We start from the raw sequence: 12,169 nt of genomic DNA, 5'->3' as shown, positions 1-12,169 counted from the left end.
AGCAGATTTCGCCCTTTCAGTTGTATTCAAATGGAAGGAATAGAAGATGCTGCAGATCTGCGCCAAAATCCACAACAAAATCTGTAGCAAGTAATCAACGTATGAACGTACCCGTAGGGCCCCTGCACACTAGCGGGGTTTTTAAACGCAAAAGTCAATGAGACTTTCCAAAGTCAAAACCACATTGCACAAAAATCGCAAAACATCGCAGCGTTAAAAAAAAAAAAAAAAGGCTAGTGTGCAGGGGCCCTAAGGGCGCCTTCAAACTGGCGATAAAATTGCGCGATTTTTGCACGATGCGAGAGTAAAAACGCAGAATTGTAAAACCAATGATTTTCAATGGTTTCCTTCACATTTCCGATGTTTTAAAAAAAATCGCAGCATGTCCTTTCTTTCTGCGATGTGCGATTTTTTTTTTTTACTCCATCTCCAATGTTTCCCTATGGAGCCACTTTTTTATTGCATCGCAAAGCACAAACTTGCGATTTTAGTAAGATGCGATACGTTTTTAACATTAGAAAGTCCTTTTGACTTTCACGCAAAAAAACCCCAAAAACGCGCAGTAGCGATGTTGCCACTATTTTCTCGCAATGATATCGTGATCGGCAGTGTGAAGGGGGCCCTTAGACAGCTTTCACAAGAGTCCAATGCCGGACTAGTTTTCCATGGCCCACCCTATATGTGGTTAACCCTTTACATTATTATTGTAACATCATATTAAACAGGCCTTCAGACACCCAGAGATCAGACCCGTCAGATGGTCATCACAACGTCATGGCATATTCTAGCGATGTTACATTACATTACTGCAATATCCCTTAAAACGCTTCTATTACCTCCAGTTATAAGTGAAAGCAAGTCAGGAGAATGTGAAAAAAAGAAAGCATGGCCAGAAGGATGGAGTTCCCCTTTAAATGCAGTAAGCGCAGATGCAGCAGTGGTGCAGGACACGGGAGGCCTGACCCACTTTAACTAGTATGGTAATGTGAAATGTTGGCAGGTATGCAGTGAGCAGGAGTCGTGTGCGCCCGAGGGAAGTTCTATTCTATCGCTGGGCTTTTATGTTGTTTTAATGAGAAAAAAAAAGATTTTATTTGCTTTTACCGCAACAAAATGTCCTTCTGCTGATGAATTATGAAAGCTAGTGTGAGATTCTGACACTATAGTTGCAAGAAGAAGTGAAACCCTTTTTTTAAATACCTGGATTTCTGCATTGATTACATGAAATGTGGTCTGATTGTTATCCAAGTCAATTACTGACAAATACAATCTAAACTAATAAAGGCCCATTTACACGGAACGATGATTGCTCAAAATACGCTCAAACAACAGTTTGAGTGACAGTTTTGAAGATCATCCAAGTAGCTACTTAAGAGTTAATGCAGGCGGAGCGGGATACTGCCACAATAGCTCAGAGAACAAAGCAGCTGTATATGCAAACAGCTGCATTGTTCTCGGAGCTTTCAGCTGGTGTCCCGCTAAGAACTACCAGCGGGATACCAGCTGAAAGAATATTATCAGCGCCGCCTGCTGAGAAAATCAGCATGCGGCGCTGATAAGAGTCATTGGTGATTTCTAGCTCGCTAGAAATCAGTAATGAACGAATAGTGCACAATGGCCGCGGTTTTAGGCGCAATGGTTTTTGCTCAAAAGCCTCAATTTTGAGCGATAATCGTTGTGTCTAAATGGGCCTTAACATACAACACTAGCACATGGAGTACCATCCACAGTGCAGGGAGAAAAAGTAAGTGAACCCCTTGAATTTAATAACCTGTAGATACCCCTCACCAAATGTTTCCTACAGCTGAAAATATGATTTGCATAACACTGAAGTGGAATTTTGGAACATTGCTCCCTACACATGTACTTCAGTTCATCAATACTTCTGGGATGCCTTGCGGGAATAGCCTTATTCAGGTCAGCCACAGCATCTCAATAGGGTAAAAGTAGTTTTGCAATTAAAAGTACATTGGTGGCAGTGGGGGCGGGGAATACATATTAAATATATACATATATTATATAAAATAATAGTAAAACTCCCCTCTCTGCTGCCACACTGCTCCCCCACTAACACACCGCTTGGTCTATTTACCCATGAGACCGCTGCAGTCAATAGGAGGCCCTAACACAGGGTGTCATCAATGACATCCCTTAAACAAGCCTGGATTCTACATTAGAAGCCTATGTGAGCTCTTTACAGGATGTTACCTAGACTAATAGACCTGGTGACATCACAGGTCAGATGCTGGGGTGCCAAAACAGCATTTCGGTGCCACAGTGAATACATTGATAAAATAGAGTTTTAGGCAGGAGTGGGTTCAAAACTGAAAAAAAAAAATTTAAGTAAGACAACTAGAGATGAGCGAGTATACTCGCTAAGGACAATAACTCGATCGAGCATTGTCCTTAGCGAGTATCTCCCTGCTCGGCAGAGAAGGTTCGGCTGCCGGCGCGGGTGAGAGGTGAGTTGCAGCAGTCAGCAGTGGGGAGCGGGGGGGAGGGAGGGAGAGAGAGATCTCCCCTCTGTTCCTCCCCGCTCTCTCCCGCAGCTCCCCTCCTGCTGCCGGCAGCCAAATCTTTGCTCCCGAGCGGGCAGGTACTCGCTAAGGGCAATGCTCGATCGAGTAATTGCCCTTAGCGAGAATACTCGCTCATCTCTACAGACAACCCCTCTAGGCCCCATGTCCACGGGCGTAATTGAATTGCAGAATCCACGTGGTTCTCCCATGCGGATGATCCGCAGTTCAATATGCCCATAGACTATCATTGGGCATCCGCAGGTATAACTGCGGATGTAATTTTTCCCAGCGTGCAGATCGCGTGGGAAAAAACGCAGCATGCTCCATTTTCTGCGGTTTTCCCACACGGACGGCTTCCACTGAAGTCAATGAAAGTTGTCCAGATCGACGACACATCCGGAGCTGACACCGCGGGAAAGCAGGAGTTTGAAAGGAAAATTGAAGAAGGCACGCCACATGTCCCGACCGCATCCGCCATACAGAAGAAAAAAGATCTATCTGCGACGGATGAGAGCCCCGCAGCGTCCAGACAGGTGCGTAAAATGTATTTTTTGGCCTCATGTCTGCGGGCCGGGTGGAATCCGCTGCGGGATTCTGCATGGGTAAACCATGCCGGCCCATGGACATGAGGCCTAAGGCCGCTTTCATACGGCCGAGAAAATCGTGTGAGTTGTGCATTGCAAGATGCACAAATATGAACCCCAAATATGAACCCCATTCTTTGAATACACATGAGCGATTTTTTTTTCCCGTGGCATGTCCTAACTTTGGGCGTTCCCACGAAACGCCTCGTATGGCCAATGGGGCCGACACAAGTTTCATTGCCCGATATCGAACTCGCCTGTGTGAAATTAGTGTTAAAGGGAACCTGTCTCATCCCCACACCACTATAAACTAAGTTAAGGTGCTGTTAGTTGGACAGGACAGGGAGCCGGATTATATATTTTGTTATATTTACCAGGTCCCGCAATCTAGCGGTGTCCCCCTCCGAAGTCAGTGCAGCATGAAAATCTGGCTCTTTTTATAGTGCCTGCTCTCACCTAGATTGGTATAGGAGAGCATGCCCATGGAGCCTTATTTTCATGCTGCGTGCCGACTTCAAAGGGGGACACAGCTGGATCGTGGGAGCGGGTAAGTACAAAAAAAATAAAAAATACTTCACCCAGCTCCCCATCAAGTCCCCTAACAGCAACCTAACTCCCTTTAAGATCAGGACTTTCACAATTCCAAAATGTCTTCTTTTTCAACCACTATTTATTAGATCATTACATCACCCAAGGTCTAACCTTTCTTGGAAAATAAAAAACAGATTTGTCATTAACCAGGCGTTGTGTGCCTTTATTTAATGGACAATGCTCTTGTGAAGCTTACACTTCTAATCTCTCCGTAAAACACTTGTCAATTAGCTTTCGAAGAAGCCATTAAAGCAGAGGTTTGTTTGTTTCCTCATGGATACTCAATATGCTCAATAAAAGACATGAATGGTACAACTGTGTGTTATTAGTTATGTCTATAGTTGTGTTTCTCTAGAACTATGACATATGTAACAATTAGACCACATTGTGTTAGTGATCAATGCAGAAATCCGGGGAATTCCAAAGGGTTCGCTGACTTTCTTTGTAACTGTATACAAGCACTTCACTTTTAATGAAGCATTCCTGAACACAATTGTTTTTGAAAGTAGTCTGGGAAATATATATATATATATACACACACACACACACACACACACACACACACACACACACACACTTTTTTTTTGGCCACCTGATAAGCCCTTTACTGATATTGGATCCTTATCTACAGAGGCAGCAAAATGTAACTTGATTGTAATAATTTTCTGCAACAAGTTATCTAAACTTAAGCCATTAAAAAGCTATTGTTATCTTAATGCAACAAGACTCATTGTAAAGCTTTAAAAGGGTAAACAAGCTGTGGCACAGAAAGTCATCATGAGTTAAAAGTCAAGTAAAACTTTGCTACATCTGTGCTGTAATTAGGAATATTATCACATCTCCAAGTACAGATGTAGCAAACGCTATACTTGGGGTCGTACGGGAATGACAAGTCATTCTCTATCCACAGGGTTGGGGAAAACTTGCCGATTGGTGGAGGTCATACTGCTGAGACCACCACTGATCACGCACAGGGGTCCCTGTCACTGCAGGGTCGCTTCACCCGCTGTGGTGATATCAAAATTAATAAAGTGCTGGCTGAGTTTGTGAAACCGCTACTCCATTAATTTCTCTGAAGCTGATGGAAATACTGAAGCTCTTGCCACACCGGCTATCTCTGCAGTCCCAGCACTCCATTCAGTCTCCTCCTTATTGTAGGGGGTGTGATAAGCCTGTAGTGCGGAGGACGGGGTACCCCCATTCTCAGGATCGATGGGGGTCTCTACGATAAGACTCCCACTGCTCAGCATGTATTTCCCATCTTGTGGATGCGGGAAGCTTGTAATCTTGGCACAACCCCATTCATGTTACATTGAGTTATCATGATGTACTTATTATGCTAACGATTGCCATATCTGTACGTGAGATATCCACAGAAGAGCATGGAGACTACAATAAAGCCTCCCGAGGTATTATAGCTGCTTTGTAAGGAGCCACGATCGGTTTGCCATGGAGATGAATGAGGCCTCCGCCGTTTACCTCTGATTTTTCTGTCAGATTCTGTAGGAATCATTGCCTGTCTCATTGAGTCCCCGCGGACGGAGGGATTCTCCCCTGCAGGCACTGAATCATGTTCACAAAGTACAAGAAGAAAGATATATGGAGACCTGCAGCAGCCACAGAGCACTAAAATAATGACACTAGTATTAAGTAACAGGGCATGTCAACCTTTGCAACCATATTTTTTTCTCTTGCTCCAATGCATCTACACTACAAAAAAGAAAAAAAAGAGCAACTTTTTAATAATTAATTTTACATTGTGTACACAGCTCATATGCAAACCTATGTGTCTGCATGGTGACAGACTTCAAAAATATAGCTTTTTTTCCATTTCATCTTGCAGTTATGTGCTACCATCTACTTTAGGTTAATGAGAGGAGGGTAGGAAGCAGTCGAGTAACGCATGAGTGCATCATCAGACTACACAGGGTTTGTTTGTAGTCTGTTACCATAGAGACACATAGAACTGCAAAGGAGCTGTAGACCCTGAACTGTACGAGACTATTGGAAAAGTGGCTTCATTCTTTTAAACATTTTAAATGCATTGAACAATAAAAAAAAAGATACAAAGATATAACATGATTGTTATTTATCAATTTGCTAAATTTATCAACGGCCATTTTCTGATTAGACCCAAGAGGAGCGTTCAAACTTAAAAGTTGGGCAACTGGGACAAAATAGGGGACGGTCCCTTAGAAAAGACAAACGGGGGATAAACCTATATTGGAAACAGTCATCTGGGAAATTCTATCTTCCACCTTGAATCTATCATTATCTTGAGAGTCTGTTGCGCTGGTCATGATCTTCGTGTATTTATCGCTGCGCACGCACGTTATCTGCAGTCTCAATTAGATATTGAGTAGTGGGGCGCGGACGTGAACGGCTAGTTACCTGTAGGCAGTAGGTTAGGTACGTTATCTCTAGTTCAGATTTCCTGATGACTAACAAGCGGCGATCAAGGTTAACACAAGTCAATTGGCGCTTATTTAGTATACTTAAAAGCAGCAATAATCGCAAGTATCGGTCCAATGGTTAGCATTATCATTCGTGACCATCCAGTTTACATGACTATCGGCAGCACAGCCGCTGTTTATACAAGGAGATGTACTGCTGACAGATGGCGGTTTTCTTGCCTGCATAAGAGATGCATTATCTGTAAGGCCGCCTGCAGACGGGCGGAAATTCCGCGACGGGATTTCCCGTGGAATTTCCGCCCTTGGAATCTGCCATAGGATTGCATTAGCAAACGCAATCCTAGGTAGACGTCCGCGCAAAATCTTGCGCAGCAAACAAACCGCAGCATGTTCTATTTCTCTGATAGGCTCGCGTCGGGTCCCGCAGCGAGAATTCTCGCAGCCGGATCTGACACGCCCGTCTGCAGGTGGCCTAAAAGGCCCATAATCGGGAACCATCTCATTTAGAGGGAAAACACTACCATATTTTGGCTGACTTTTTTTTGCATAATACGGAAGTGCATCCCAGCCTGACCCAAAAAGTCAGGTCGGAGACACTTCTGCATTATGGACGCAAAACGTTGGCCTGGTATATACCTGTCGCCTACCATCAGAGCCACAGGCGCTACCATTTCTTTTTTATTTTCTGCTCACTGGCAATCTACTCTCTAGACATTAGACTTCTCCTGGGGTCATTGTACCCACAGCTAGGGTCGGCTATGAACAGATAAGACAGTAGGGTCCAAATTATTGATGGATCCTCCCTCTGATATCAATTAAAACAGATATCTTGCAGGGGATTAATGTTCTGAGCAGGGTATTATAACTCCTACTCCCTTCGAACTCCGGATAGAGTGGGCAATCAGTGCCCTTTTCTCTACCACAGCCATTCTTAGGAGTATGGACACTGCCGACATCTAGGATAGTGCCAGTGATTCTGTGAAGTTAACATAGCGGGCATACTGCTGTGACATCTCTCAGCGCTAGCACCTATTCATCTCGTGCAAGCCCTCTATAACAGCATGATGCCAAGCTATGATTATTGAAGAAATGACAAGAATAGAGAGTAATTGACATATTTTATTTCAGTTACAGTATCTTGAATCAATACTGGAGAGATTCATATGTTCAAAACATCTGAAACACATAGTTATTTCTGAGATGAGCTCCTGGTGAACTGTCCGCAGTAGGACAGGGAAACGCGTTGAGCAACCATCCAGTTCCAAAATCAATAGGGGACTAACTTGTATGTCCTCAAATCTATGAACAAAAAGTTCCTCATCTCATATTAACAATATCCTCTTTTCCTCGCTTAACAACGGGCTACAAAACCTCCAGAGATTCTGTCTGGTCTGATGAGATCTCTCTCGTAATCTCTCTGGTCATAGAATGGTAGAGTTGGAAGGGACCTCCAGGGTCATCGGGTCCAACCCCCTGCTCAGTGCAGGATTCACTAAGTCACCCCAGACAGATGTCTGTCCAGCCTTTGTTTGAACACTTCCATTGAAGGAGAACTCCCCACCTCCTGTGGCAACCTGTTCTCACCTGGTAACCTACTGTCGCACTCTGATACATTGGCGTATTGATGTCATAATGTATGCAGGAGTACTAGAGTGACATTACTTAATGGCCTTATGTCTTCTATTTTGCTATAAATAAATATATTGTAAGAGAATCTATATATTTTACTCTTAAGACGCATAAACCTGGTGATGTCACATTCCATCACATATATTCGGGACACTTGATATTGATCGTCCCCTCTATCCTATAGGCTGTCAGCCCAGCACAATCTATTAATCTCTCTCTTATCATTATCTATGTTTGTCAGCCCAGTATTTTAGTAATATTTAATAAAGTATCTTATTTAGTCTATACCTGTGAAGGGCTGTGTTCCCGACCTTAGTTAGAACTGCATCTAGAAAGGTTCTTGGTTCTGGAAGAACAGAAGATGTTACCCAAAGGGTTGTACCAAGATTGACTTTTATCACCTATTCATAGGATGGGTGATAAATGCCTGATCAGTGGGGGTCTCACCCCTTAGTCCCCCAACGATCCCAGGAACAGGGGTCCAGTGTCCCTCTCTTCTTGTCACTGCACCCATCGGCGGTGACGTAGAGATTGAATGGAGCGGTGGTCAAACATGCGCGGTGCTGCTCCATTCACCTCAGTGAGGCTGACAGAAATAGCAAGAACAGGATGAATGAAGCGACACTGCGCATGTGTGACCATGGCGCCATTCAATCTCCTCCTTACTGTGGCGGGTGCAATAAGCTCACAGTGAGGAGAGGGCACATGGGACCCCCGTTCACGGGATCAGTGGTTATTCTATGGATAAGTGATAAAAGTCAATCTAGGTACAACCCCCTTTGGTTTTCCCAGAAATCAACAAAAAAAGTTATATGGGCTTAAAATGAAGAAACAATGAATACTCCCCTATTCCAGTGGTTCCCCATCCAGCGCTGCAGCTCACCACACTGAACCCGGAACAAGCGGTCACGTGCCATTCATGGTGCATGTGACCACTCAGTCAGTCACTAGCTTCAGCTGGGATTCTTTCATGGCCACTGAAGTCTATGACAGGCTGAGCGGTTACGGGCACAATGAAAGGCATGTGCCCACCTGCTGCTTCTTCCGGCTTCCGTGTGGCAGCCATCGGGGCTGAGGTGCTGGACAAGGAGTCGCCAGGGTAAGGGAATATTCAATTTCTCTTCATTTTAAGTACTTCTAACTTTTTTTTCCATGTTCCAGAAAACCCCTTTAAAGGCGTCGGATTATCAGAGACAACCCCAATCACATAGGAGATCAGCTGATTGGCTTCAGGGCAAACCGTGCATTTTGCCACCTCCATCTAGACATGGCTGATGAATGGCAGTCCATCTAATACAAGGTGGCTTTAACTCTACCACAGTGCCTGTTCTGAGAAGCCCTTCTATTACAAGCATACACTGTAATAAGGAAGGGGCTTGATAGGACAATCCCTTTAAAATGATTAACCCCACTGTTGGGCTACTGAGCTGCTGGGAAAAGGGACATTTCCATTTCAGTTGACCAGCGTTATCAGCTGGTTGCGTCAGGCCCATGCCCATCAGCCATTACACAGATTACCCAGCATCTGTGCCAAGAAGGCAACTCTTCTATGGCAAGTTGACGTCCAATTGAAGGGTGTTGGCACAGTGCACCAATGAAGCCAAAGCGTGCAGACCTCGGCTGACCGCACATGCCTGGAGCGTACGGCCTCGTTCACACAGCAGAATTTAACGCATAATCTGCATCTCATTTACGTGATTGGGAATCCCCATCAGTTTATACGGAGGCGGATTTTTCCATGCGCAAAAAAGTCACAACTTGATGCGGAGTCCGCACTGGGTTATCCGCAAGCTGATTAACCCCACTAAAACGGGCAAATCCGTGGCAACTAGAAATGCAAATCCAGAAATTCGAGAGTCGGTCTCACGCTTCGACTGTGGACTACGTGGAAGCAGAGCAGATAGCGCGGATGTCAAGCATCAAGGAGGATGTAAGCCACGGAGGAATAGTAGTGATAACAATAATGACCCCACAGCACTTCCACGCCTCCACAAGGACCCCGCAGCACTGCCACACCGCCACAATGACCCCGCAGCGCTGCCACACCGCCACAATGACCCCGCAGCACTGCCACACCGCCACAATGACCCCGCAGCACTGCCACACCGCCACAATGACCCCGCAGCACTGCCACACCGCCACAATGATCCCGCAGCACCGCCACAATGACCCCGCAGCGCTTCCACACCGCCACAATGACCCCGCAGCGCTTCCACACCGCCACAATGACCCCGCAGCGCTTCCACACCGCCACAATGACCCCGCAGCGCTACCACCCACCACTATGACACCGCAGCGCACGTTAATATCAAAGTCCTGTTCCTGCAAAAATGCCAACCTAACAATTCGAACAGCTCGTTCACGTCAGCGCTTATGTTTGCCGTCTAAACTTATCCGGTGTTTTTTTCTTAATGAAACGGATAGCAAAATGGAATTAAAACAGAACCGAGCGGAAACTGTAACTTCGTTTATTTTATTTTGTTGTTTTTTTTAAATGGATCCAGGAGACAGATTTGTCCAAAAAAGGACCATTTCTAACAGTTTACTTCAGTTCCGCTCCGTTTGCATCCGTTTTTAATAGCATAATTCTGTCTTCTTCTGTCTTTCCTCCCTCGCGCGCTTATTTAAAAAACGGATCCGTTTATACAGACAACAAAAAAAAGCAACCAAACGGAAATCCTTCCATTCAGATCCGTCCCCCATAGAGTATAACGTAAGAGAGACCCTGGAGGACTCCTTTCTGTTCACTCGCCATTTTTAATTAAAAAAATTTAAAAAAAGAAGAGCATCAGTTTGCGCTTTTTTCTCCCATTAAAAAAGGAAAACAGACGGAAGAGAACCGTACTAAGCGTAACTAAATCCGGTCTCACACAGCTGGAGGCGCACTTGCGCAACGGGTGTTGCGTAATTGCATGCGCATATGTGTTTAACCGCACGTTTTACACTCAAATCGTGCGCATTTTTATGCACACAAAAAAAATCATACAACCACTCATTGTAATGGGTGTAATTAGTTCACTACGCGCTCCATCACTGCGCAAATGTGCAGGAAAAAAAGGAGCCTGGTGCGTATGTTTTTGGCGATGCAAAATTCACGTGCTTCTGTGAACAAACCCGTTGAAATCAACGGGTACCATTCACTTTGTATAGTGCGCAAATTTTGCACCAGCCAATCGTGCAAAAATACGCTCGTCTGACACCGGCCACCATGCTTAGTGCGCAAAAGTCACACCGGTGCGGTCCTACTGCGATCCATTTCTACACAGCCCATCGACTTAATAAAAAAGAAGTTCCGGGCTCTAAGCGGAGATCAGCGACCCCAATATTCGGTTCCAAGCTGTCCAACATTTACACCACCGCCAACCACGACTGTCGGACGCCCTCGCCGATTAGTTTACGTGACTCGTGCGCTGATACAGTCAACAAGTCATAAAGGGAGAATAAAAACGTAAAGCAAGGAGTCCAATGAGGACACGATGACGGATGACTGTGATGCGACAGACGCAGTCACATGATACGATAAACCGCTTTACGGTCAGCAATGGCGGTTTTAGGAGAGCGAATAGGAAGCAGGACTGGAGGATGATGATGAAGGATGGACTAGGAGAGGTGGGCTGAGGACAATGGGTGGGATACAGGCAGGTGGGGAAGATGCTAGATGCAGCAGCAGGTGATGGAGAGAAGCAGGGGGAGGGGTTAATGACGTCAAAAGGGTGCTCCGTGACCTCATTAATTGGTGGACAAATGACGTCACAAGGCAGTCTCCTCTCTGCATGCAGCACCTTAAAGCCACCGATGATGTCACTAAACCCCGTGACACGCCCTCCACAGGGACACCCTGCCACCCGGAAAGCCCTATCACATATGGCTACTCAATGACGTTCTATAAACCGTCACCTACAGCGGCATGCACCGTAAGACGAGCGCTCGTGTCTGCTCACCTCAGGCCCCAGGCCCCCGGCTGTCCAGCAGCTCCTCCCTCCCCGGGGCTCTACGGCACCGAGCGGCGGCGAAGTCAGACACACGGCATCGCCCCGCCCTCTTTCTACGCCAACACAGACCCAGTCAATGGGGTTGCGACCTTCAGAAGATTGATACATGTATTGGCCAATCAGTGACTAAGCCGGTGACAGCGGGGCGGGACTAGCAACAGCATCTATGGAGAGAGAGGGCAGCCAATTACAGAAGCAAACTCTGAGAGACTAACCAATCAGCTAGTCGGAAAATGACAGCTGGGTGGGACTTGATAAGTGTGTTACTGGCCGCTTGGCTTACTGGAGTAGGCGGGGCTAGTAGGGATGTCTCTGGCCAATAGTATGAAGGCTTTTATCTGAGTGACAGTATAGTTGGCCAATAGAGAAGTGAGAGTGAAATGTTTCCCTTCAGCTATAATAATCAGTGTGAGACAAGTGTATGTTAGATGAAGGTTGTT

General features: G+C 45.6%; 1 protein-coding gene across 3 annotated transcripts in view; it reads right to left on the bottom strand.

Moving 5' to 3' along the window:
* Window positions 1–11,773, bottom strand: part of EVI5L (ecotropic viral integration site 5 like) — a 62,013-nt gene extending 50,240 nt beyond the window's left edge. For all 3 annotated transcript variants that reach the window (XM_066593191.1, XM_066593192.1, XM_066593193.1), the window contains exon 1: window positions 11,679–11,773. The gene's annotated coding sequence lies outside the window, so the exon portion shown is untranslated. The remainder of the gene's footprint in view (window positions 1–11,678) is intronic.
* Between the last annotated feature and the right edge of the window lie 396 nt (window positions 11,774–12,169).

Source organism: Eleutherodactylus coqui, chromosome 2, assembly GCF_035609145.1.
Source record: "Eleutherodactylus coqui strain aEleCoq1 chromosome 2, aEleCoq1.hap1, whole genome shotgun sequence".
NCBI classification, from domain to species: Eukaryota; Metazoa; Chordata; class Amphibia; order Anura; family Eleutherodactylidae; genus Eleutherodactylus; species Eleutherodactylus coqui.
Note: the sequence above shows the minus strand (reverse complement) of the source record. Positions and strands in the feature narration are given on the sequence as shown.